An 11,479-nucleotide genomic window follows, 5' to 3' on the forward strand; every position below is an offset into this window, starting at 1 on the left:
GTGTAGTTGTGATATGTGACCGCCGTACTATAGTTGACTTGCATGAACTAAAGATGGTGGATTTTGATGTCATTATGGGCATGTATTGGTTGGCCTCTTGCTATGCCAATGTTGATTGTAGAATGAAGATGGTTATGTGAATGTATGTTAAAGGGGTGCCCAGGTGGGGTAGCGCCGGGTGCTCGTAGCGGCCCTAGTCGGGTCATGACATTGTATTACTAAGAAGCTCCACTTTGTCTATGTATTATAATCAACAGTAAATCTTACATCAAGGGTTCCTCTACGTATCATCATAAATATATATAAATCACAATTCAGGTCTAAACCCAGTATTCCTTCCTTTCTCCGATGATATGTGTCACAATAAAAGCGAATTGAGCACAATACGACAATTCATGTAATAAGTCTAATCACAATAACGGGGGAACGAGCCACCATCAACAACAATCAACCCAATAGAAATCCATCCCAATGCGATCAGCAAATCATTCTTAGATCAGTAAACAAAGATTTTCTATCTCAACATGCTTTGATTAATGCCAACTATGTCAACCTTTTACCTATCAATCATTTAAGACAAGTAACAATTTATCACGGACTTACCCGAACCTCTCTGTTTCTATCACTTACTTAATACTACAGAAGGACCACATGAAACCCAACAACCTTATCTTTTCCACCAACTCATTTACCCTTTTTCATCGAGACTAATTCATTAGGACATTCTTCATAACATCTCATCCTATCGGAACTGTTTAATATCCCTATATTTCTCACATTATGACAAATTTACTATTTATCGAGAAGTCACCGCAATATATCAACTCTTAGACAAATCTCAACTACCATCAATTTGTTAATTATTCCTCATATCTATCTCAACAAACTAGGACTCAGACACCTGCTCCACAAAGTTCATACTTACCCTTTATCTGACTTAGATAACTAAATTAACTAAGATCGCCATTACTTTAATACGACGGAATTTAACTCAGAGATCTTGGAAATAAGCCTTACCTTAGCAAGATGTCGTACAACTCGGGAACATCAACCAACAAACATATAAGTAAGCTCAAAAAACTCATAGGTAATTAAAAAAATATAGTACAATAAATAATATCATCTCTCACCAGCCATAAATAACACAATAACCATTAGAGTTTTCATTTTTGTTATCCAACCAATGTCCCCAATAGCCCATGACATACTAGAACTTGTCCATTAATACATAACCCTTGAGTCGACTTCAAATTGTATAACCCCAACATAACTCTCAAATTATTAGCTCTTGTTTCGAACGATCCATTTTTTTATCCTTAATCAATCTTAGTCTAGATTAGAGATTCAAGCTTATGGTTTACTTCTTCATGAAATCCCATCTTACTAGTGGCAAGACTCACCAATTAAACTAATATTTAAAGCCTATTACTCAATTCTCAATGCTAAGGTAGAAACTCATCTTTTCCAACTAGTCCCCATACATTTGCACCATTAATTCAAGCCTATGTTGGTTGATAATCATAAGATAAAGCAAGGGAACTCACCCCAGAAGAAACAAATTCAAATTAAAAACACGGCCTACTGTTTCTCATTGACCGCTTCGGCTGTCAAACCACCGCTGCAGCAGTCTCACTATAGCGGCCAAGTGCTCGCTATAGTGGACCATAAAAGAATCTGACCTCCGCTATGGCGACCATATCCCGCTATAGCGACATCGCTATAGCGGGCCATTGCCCACCACAGCGGATACAATGAACAACAACTAACCGCTTGTGGCGAGAGGCTCACCGCAATAGCGGTGCAGCCATAGCGGTATCTGCCCCGCCGCAGCGGTACCACTGAGGCAATAAGTTTCACAAATTTTCCCATATTTTTACTCTACCACCCAACATTTCATCCGAGGCCTCACAAACACAAACAAACATGCGCAAAGACATAAAAACACCATACGAACTCACCCGTGGCCTCAAAATCCCCAACGGAGGTTTAAATTCCTGCATCACCCCCCAATAGACTCAATACAACCAAACAATAATCACCAACCACTCGCGTAAGAGTTTAGCAGACAGGTTTCCCCATTCGGGGATGAATAAGACAAGGAAGTACCGATACCAATTGGAATCTTCTAGATACCAACTTGAATGAAGTAGCACGAAAGAATAAAAGAAGTGAAAGTTTCCCAAATGTCCCATAACCTATCGCAGATAGATACGGAATTCCTCGTACAGATCCGCAAGACTCTACTAGACACGTCCTTGTACAACGAGATTCACGAACCTAGGCTCTGATACCAACTATCACGACCCTAATTACTGATCGTGCGGGCACCTACCTTATTTTCACTAGTAGGCGAACCCTTACCCGTTAACCCATTAATAATTATCCAATTTTAACTCGTTTAATCATTTATACTCAAACAATTAGTGATCATGTGAATGAATAAAGAAGTAAATAAAATGATTCATAATCAATATATAATATAAGTGTGGAAGTTTTAACTAGTACACCCTAAAGATCTGAAAGTCATCATCCAAGGACTCTAACTAACAATGTCTAAAGAATGAAGTATATCTCAACTATAATAACAATTAATGTCTGGAATAAAAATAGACATCTGGAAAGAGAGATCTTCAGGTGGCATGGCATGGATAGAAGCTCACCCTCAGATCTGATCGAGGAAACTGGCTTCAAGCTAGAGATGTCATTTGGATGAAATCTCTGGAACACAATCTGCACTCAAAAAGGGTGCAGCAAGTTAGTATCAGTACAAACACTATGTACCAGTAAGCATCATAGGCCGACCAAGATTAGTTCACGTATATAAGCATAAAATCAACAAGATAAACCGATAGGCACTTAATACTCAAATCCAAGTCACAAAAATCCTATAACAGAGTCACAACCTAAGATGAAGCTTCTAAACCACAAGTCTGTCAAGTTTCAATAATCTCACCTGATAAATACAAGTCCAAGTTCCTTCCCTAGGTAGAGTCACTAGTCTACAATTTAACTCAGTCAATGACCATATCAATACCACAACAGTCGTTTCAGCAAACCACACCAAATTCAGAACTACACGAGCCATATAATAATGCAGAATAAATATAATGATGCACAATGCAAAATATGATGATGTACAATGCAATGTAATGCAATGCACTGGCCAAATACACACTGTACACACATGCTACCGATGTCATAGCTCAGTAGTAGTGACCTGCAGGGGACCCATAGTGTCAATGTACCACTCGGTTCATATTTACTCCTCGGACCCGAGCATAAACCTCCGCTCCAGAACGAGCCTCGGACGCGAGCCACATCAATGTATCCCACATTTTCAGAACGAACCTCGGACCACGACCTATAATCTAGGTCACATATGTGCCTTTCCATATATCTGTACACAAACGTATTTCCTGCCCTCTTATTATCCACTCTCAAATCATCAAGTACCATGTATCAAATAGTATCACAAGTTCAATGAGAAGATTATAGTAATTTCTTCACTAACTTCACAACACAATGTATATCTCAACGTGTTCCAGTTCATTAGTATCTATGGACTATGAACAATTAGCAATATCAATGTCAAACACAAGGCATCATGCCATAAGTCTTTCAAACCATTTCCATCATGCATGAGTCTATGAATGCATAAATGAGTGTAAACGTGGTAAATCAATGAAAAGCAATAAAGCAACAGTGAAGATACAAGTCACAAAAACAAAAGTCATATCAAGACTTGGATCAACTCAACCATGAAATAAATCACACAATCGCCTCAACCAACATAATAGTCTATGTCCCTCTTTACTTCCACATGTAGCAAGTACGCCTCACAACTAAGTCTTGTATTACTAAGAAGCTCCACTTTTCTATGTATTATCATCAACAGTAAATCATACATCAAAGGTTCCTCTACGTATTATCATAAATATATAAATCACATTTCAGGTCTAAACCCAGTATTCCTTCCTTTCTCCGATGATATGTGTCACAATAAAAGAGAATTGAGTACAATACGATAATTCATGTAATAAGTCTAATCACAATAACGGGGCAACGATCCACCATCAACAACAATCAACCTAATAGAAATCCATCCCAAATCTCAATAGTATGAATACAACTATACCTCATATTTCAGTACATAAAGTAATGGCGACAAGCCCACAGAATCAGAAGTCATACCAACCTAGCTAATATCTAACCCAAACTCCATGTACGAAGACTTAATCATGCTTTCTCCCATCAATTCTACACAATACGTACGTTTCGCTAGTCAAAGTATAACTAAAGTAAGCCATAACCTACCTGGAATGCCGAGTAACAATCTCGAATCGCCAAACCTTAGCCTTGCCTTCCTCTTTGGAGAAGCTCAAAATGATTAACGTCTATCAAATTTGAATTCTACGTCAGAATATGAATCTAAGGATACCCATATTGCCATAGTTTTACCCAAAACCCAAAAATGGACCTAAAATAGCCAAACCCGAGCCACAAGGGAAAAACTATAATGTTATTGAAAATTCTGATACAATATAGTCAAAATAGTACTCTACAAGTCTAAACGACTCCAACGATACCCATAATGCTATACTTTTAGGAAAATGCCAAAAATACCCCTACAATGTGAATCCGGGTTCATGAGGGTAAAACAGGAAATTTAATGCACAATTATGTTACCCATCATCTAGTTAATCTTCAATCTTAATTTCATGGAATTCTATTCATCACAAGATATTCAAATTCATCTTGTCTATTTTTAGCCCTAGGGTTCTTAACCTATTAGTTCTTCACAATTAGTGTATAGGATGACCATGAGATGGTGATAATCGACAAGTAAATAAGGAATACTAGGTTAGAATCTTACCCAAAAGTGCTTGTGAATGCTTTTCGGTGGCTCTCTCCCCAACCCTCCAACTATTGAAGGTTTCATCAATTCTTGGGTTTTAATGTTGCACCCATCATTAATGGAGCTTAAGCTTGTTAAGGAATTTGAGGAAGGAATGATAATGAATGACATAAGGGTTTGCACTTACCTTCAAGGAGGAACTTCACCCTAGCCCTAGGAAAATAGCCTCTCACATTCTAAGGAAGTGTTTTTGGGTTTAGGATTGGAAAAACTTGAAAAAAAGACATCAAAAACGGACCTACTGCCCAGTTGGGTCACTATGGAGGTCATCAGGCCGCTATGGCGGTCATCAGACTGCTATAACGGTCCTCTGGTCGCTGCCAGCTGTAACAGCCCGAACGAAAACGGGCATAACTCCCTCATTCGGAGGCCAAATGCGTTGATTCTTTTTTCTATAGCTTCGTAATTTCGATACGGATCTAATGGTTCAAACATCTCTAAAAAAAGGTTGGATGATCAATCTGGAACATTTCTATCCACAAACCTCCGACGAAAACACCGAATACGAGCACAACAAAACCCCAAACCCATCTGAAAACTCTTTGGAACCTCACCAAAACTTGTGGACAAGTTCAAAATCATAATAACATGTTTTAACTTCCAAAACATTTACATGGGTTCATCCTAACCCGACGTTGACCGTGGTCAACTCTAACTCGCTAACTTAACTAGCTTATCCATCAATGACTCAATTTACACTCGAACCCTGCGGAAACCGACCCAATGACTTCATTAAGTTATAGATCATAGTAATGGGACTTGGTGAAAGGATCAACAAGGTTTAATGGGTCAAAACACTATAACGCCCAAATGGTTCGCTATAGAATATCTGGATTCACAGAGTGCGAACTTCTTACTGATGTAATAGATGGCTCTCTCTTTCTTGCCTGTTTCATTGTTTTGTGCTAACATGCATCCAAAAGCATTTTTTGATGCAGATATGTATAGCAGCTAAGGACTTCCTGGCCTAAACGGGACCAAAATTGGTGGATTTGACAAGTATCTCTTGATTGTGTCAAGGCTTTCTGACAGTCCTCTGTCCATTTAGTTGGAGCATCTTTCTTGAGTAGTTTGAGGATCGGCTCTATGATTACTATGGACTGGGCAATGATACGTCCAATGTAATTCAACCTTCCCAAAAAACTCATGACCTCTTTATTTGTTCTTGGCGGTGCTAGCTCTTGGATTGCTTTGATCTTGGTGGGATCTAACTTAATACCACCATGACTGATTACGAATCCTAGCAATTTTCTGGCAGGCACTCCAAATGCAAATTTTGTAGGATTCAACTTCAAATCGTACTTGCGGAGTCTGTCAAAGAATCTTCTTAAATGTTCGAGGTGGTCATCACCTACCCGGGATTTGATGACGACGTCGTCCACATACACCTCAATCTTTTTGTGTATTATATCATGAAATACAGCGATCATCTACCTCATGTAAGTAGCGCCGACATTCTTGATTCCAAAAGGCATTACCCGATAATGATAGACTCCCCATGCTGTGATTAATGTCGTCTTTTGAGCATATTCTTCATCCATCAATATCTGATGATAGCCTACGTAGCGATCCACAAAATATTGCACCTCATGTTTGGCGCAGTTATCAATAAGTATGTGAATATTTGAGAGTGCGAAATTATCCTTTGGGCTAGCGCGGTGAAGATCACGCTAGTCCACACAAATCCTTATTTTCCATCTTTCTTTGGTACCGGGACTATGTTTGCCAACCATGTCGGATATGGTGTCACCTCGACAGCCCCTGACTGAATCTGCTTTTCTACTTCTTCTTTAATCCGGATGTTGTCATCGAGCTTAAGCTACCTGATTTTCTGTTTTACTGGGGCAAATCCTTCGAGGATCGGCAACCTATGGGCAATAATATTCGTACTCAAACCCGGCTTATCGGCGTATGACCAAGCGAAGACATCTTCATACTCTTTCAGCAGAATCTGATACCCTTCTTTTTCAGCTTCTGTCAAGTGCACACTTATCCTAGTTTCCCGAACCAACTCCTTACTTCCTAGATTAACTGCCTCTGTTTCCTCTAGGTTTGGCATTGGTCTGTTGTCATATTCTTCTTCGACATCTATCAACCCTTCTGGTTCAATTATCTCTTCTTCTTGATCGCCATTTTTACTCGTTTTGTAACATGTCATGACATTATTTGTGGCCTCTGTATTATTACTGTAAAAAAATAACACGGTTATTAATCATGCAAAAGCAATTTTAACTGCGTATTATATTAATCACATACACACACACACACACACACACATATATATATATATATGTGTGTATGCCTGTGTTTGTGTATATATGTGTGTGTATATATAGGTATAGTAAAACGATTATGTCTTTATTATGATCTTAGAGGCGTTTCCATTGAAATTTGAAAGAGTGACACAAACTGTGGTCCTAACTTGGAATGGAACATCGAGCCATTTCTGTTATTAAACAACACGTAAATAAAACATGAAAAGGCGACAAGTCGGGCCTCAAAGCTGACTTTCGCCTTTTTTTTCTGAAAATGAGCATTCTTTCTACCGCAGAGTGAACAATGGGGTAGAAGTCCATCCGCTTGTTGTCTCTCCTGGTTAGCATGGTGAATCTCTAATGCTTCAAAGCATTCTTTAATGATGGCTGTGCATTCTTCATCCCAAAACAACGTCCTTAAACTCTCTTCTGGATCCTCGCTGTTGTGACCCAATAGGCATGCTGTGAAGGACTGGTATAGGTGAGGGAACTGCTTTCTCATCTCAACGGGACCTCTCGGCCCATATTCTTCTTCTTCTTCTTCTACCTCACATGGCTCAAATCCAGCCCCAAATCGATACTTCCCATGTTTGATACTCACTTGTTCTCTGATTCCTTGTAAGTTCTTTCCTAGACCTTTCCCGGGCTCAAAACCACTCATTTTCATAGTTGTAGCGACCATTTTATACACAAGTGGCATATGGGTATATTTATTATCTCCCCTACGATCTACCATGGCTAGCTCAACAATGTGAAAATCGGCGCCCACTTGCGACTTCTCTATGACTAGCACGGAGTTATCTGGATAGTTGTGGACATTTCCCTTGCCGTGAATCACGACTTCTTGTTCATCCCATATGAATTTTAGAGATTGGTTTTACGAAGATGATACAACCCCGGCGGCGGGCAACCATGGTCGGCCCAACATTAGGTTGTAGCTTATTTTGATGTCCATGGTAACGAACTCCACTACGAACTCTGCGGGGCCCATTTGTATGTGTAGATCTATTTCTCCAATCGGGTCGCTGGTTGCACGATCATAAGCTTTTAAGTTGGTCCGATTCTAGAGTATTTTGCCAATATCATACCCGAGTTGTTTCAGAGTCGTCATAGGGCATACATTCAACCCGGCTCCTCTATCAATCAGTACTTGGGGAATAATCTTGTCATGGCATTTGACTGTTATGTGCAGGCCTTTATTGTGGGACTTCCCTTCCTCAGGTAATCGTTCTTCAGAAAAAGATAGCCTATGTGCTCGCACAACATATCCCACTATCTCAGCCAATGTTTCGCTTGGCAGGCACTTAGACTTCATCCAAAGCTCTCATCATGGCTAAGTGATGTTGAGACGAACGGAGTAGTAATGACATTACTGATATCCTAGCAGAGTCTTATGCAGATGCTCCACAATCGAATAATCCTTAATTGGCATTTGCCTCCAGAAGTTTTCAGCTTCGCCTTCAGTGATTTGTCTTTTCTGAGGGTTTTCGCGACGAAGTACTTCTAGCACAGGTTCTTTTGGGGCGTAACACCTTCTTGATCTAGTTATACCCTAAACCACAGCAGCTATCTCTTTTTCTTTATTGACCATCATTTGGTGCGGTGGTTTGATCACAAAAGGTGCATTCTCAATTGATCCTGATGTTTTGAGTATGAATGACTCGTTATGAATTTGAATGACTGTTGAGGGATATTTGAGCACGAAAGGCTCTCTTTTGGCTATGGCAGATATCTCAAACTTCTTTATCAAAGGGACTAGTACTTCTTCCTGCTCTTGTAAGGACAACGAGGTGACGGTGCTCTCTAACCCTTCCATATCTGGACGAATTATCATCGGGCTCTCTTCCCATTCATCACCTCTTTCTGTCATGTGAATTTGGTTTTCTCCATGCTTTGGGAGCAGATTTGTGTCCACATTTGGAGGCGTTGGTTCTAGGATAAGCTTATGATTGTCAATCATATCCTGTAATTTGTGCCTTAGGTTTATGCAATATTCGGTGACATGGCCAACTTGGTTAGAATGATAGGCGCAAGTGAGATCTGGCATGTACCATCGATCTGTGGGATTAGTAGGTTTTAGTGGGACAACATTTATTCGCCCGGCATCTCTTACCTTGGAAAATAAACTTGTCCTTGATTCTGGCAAAGGAGTGAATGCTCTCATAGGTTTCCTTTGGGGTGCCTCATAGTTTGTTAGCGGAGGCTGGTTCTGGATAGTCTGGTTTTGTAGGGCTTGGTTATTGGATGCTGGCATTCGATAATTTGGTTGTGGAGCTCGGTTGCTTGGTATGGGTATTTGGTAATTTGGTTGTGGAGCTTGATAACCATGATGTGTGTAGCACACAGACATTGGGCTATATTGGAGTGAAGTAGTTATATAGTTGGTTGGTGGAGGTGATTGGTAGTTATCTAAGTTTTTCTGGGATACCTCTTTTCCTTGGCTTTCTGGGCTAGTAGCTCTAGAAACATAGGCTATATCTTTTCTTTTCTTTTTGCCACCCATGGCACCAAACGCACCTGATCTGTTTAGTACACTAACAATTCTTCCAGTCTTGAGGCCATCCTCGATATCTTCCCCAACGGTAACTAAATCTGCAAAGGAACTCCCTTTCATAGTTATCATCATGTCAAAGCAATCAACTTCTTGGTACCATATGAATGCGGCTAGCATCTCAGCTTTAGTCATGGGTGGTTGCACACGCGCTGCTTCGTCTCTTCAGTGACTAGCATATTCTCGGTAGGTTTCAGTCAATTTCTGACGAATTTTCTCCAATGAATAGCGATCAGGCACATTTTCCACATTGAAGCGGAATCTTTCCATGAATGAACTTGCCATTTCTTCCCATGTTTTCCATCGGCTAATGTCTTGACAGATAAACCATTCCATAGCCATTCCTGACAGACTTCGACTAAACAACCTAATGAGCAAAGCTTTGTTTCCGCCATTTCCAACCAATTGGTCGCAGTAAGCCCTCCAGTGGGCCTTGGGATTTCCCGACCTATTAAAGTGATAAAACATGGGAATTTTGAAGCCTCTTGGTAGACCTAGGTCTGGATGTATGCACAAATTAGAGTATCTTAACCCCTCTTTCTTTTTAGAGCCATGTTCCAGTTCCGCGATTTTCTTCCCCATCTCCTTCTCTATTTTGTCTATTCTTTCTTTAAAGAACATTTCCATGTTTTCCAATTATGGCAAAGAGTCAATATGGGTGACATGGTCTTGAAGAGTGACATTTTGTCATATGGGATGGGTCACAGGAACTCCTGTTGCCCAAGGGGCTTGATAAGCATTTGTGTTTGCAGCGTGAGCTGGGGTTTGGTGGGAGGAACTCCCCACATGGGTGGTATTTCGGCATAGTGGAGTTTGAAAAGTATCCCCAGTCTGGGTTTGAGGGCAATGATCCGGAATTGGTAAATCCAAATTTGCGAAAGTGGGTGGAGGTCTCCTAGCCTTAGCATTAGTGGCATTTTTTTTCTCGGCCCTCAGGCGGTCCGCTTCTTCTCTGGCTTCAGCCAATTGTCTCATCAGTAGACCGACAGCCTCTTCTAAAGGCATTCTAGTTGTCGGGGTACCTTCTACTAAAGCATTTATGTTCGGTGGTGGAGTTTCAGGCATGTTTTCTTCTTGAGAGTTTAAGGATGTTGCAGCAGCTTTTGATCGAGTAACTGGTGCCAGCGAATCGACCCCTGTCTATAAGAGAAAAACAACTCAAAAGCACCTAAGTTAGCATTAGGTTTAAGCACGAAACACAAAATATCATGTTGTTTGCAGTTTATAGCACATAGATTCATATATTTTGTTTCAACTCCTTGATCGATTCACATTCCAAGGGTATTTTGATCTTTTTGTATTTTTGGGAATACTGATTTTCGGTAACTAGTTTGTATGGTTGATTTGCTTCTACCTGTCCTATGCTAAGGGGGATTTTAGGTTTTTATTATAAAAGGACCGAGTCTTAAATAGACTGCCTATGTATCCCACCAAAGGGAAATTAGGTCCAACCGTAGTTCAGGCATACACAGAAAAGGTTTTTCCTATGCTACCCGAAACTTAGTTTTTCTACCCAGACCAGGCCTTAAGTAGGCTTCCCACGTATCCCCAACGGGACATCAGATCGGCGTGGTTCCGTTTACATAAAAAGGGAAAGGGATACTCTTATTTATTGAAAGCAGTAAAGGCATACTTATGTTTTCCTACCCAACCATACTAAACAGGTTTTCATTATCTTCTTTATCTACATCTCTTATCCTCGTCCTCCCGCAATGATCGAAACATGGCCTTCATTCATGAGGACTTCCAGCTCAAGCT

This window comes from Lycium barbarum, chromosome 7, assembly GCF_019175385.1.
Source record: "Lycium barbarum isolate Lr01 chromosome 7, ASM1917538v2, whole genome shotgun sequence".
In the NCBI taxonomy this organism is placed as follows: Eukaryota; Viridiplantae; Streptophyta; class Magnoliopsida; order Solanales; family Solanaceae; genus Lycium; species Lycium barbarum.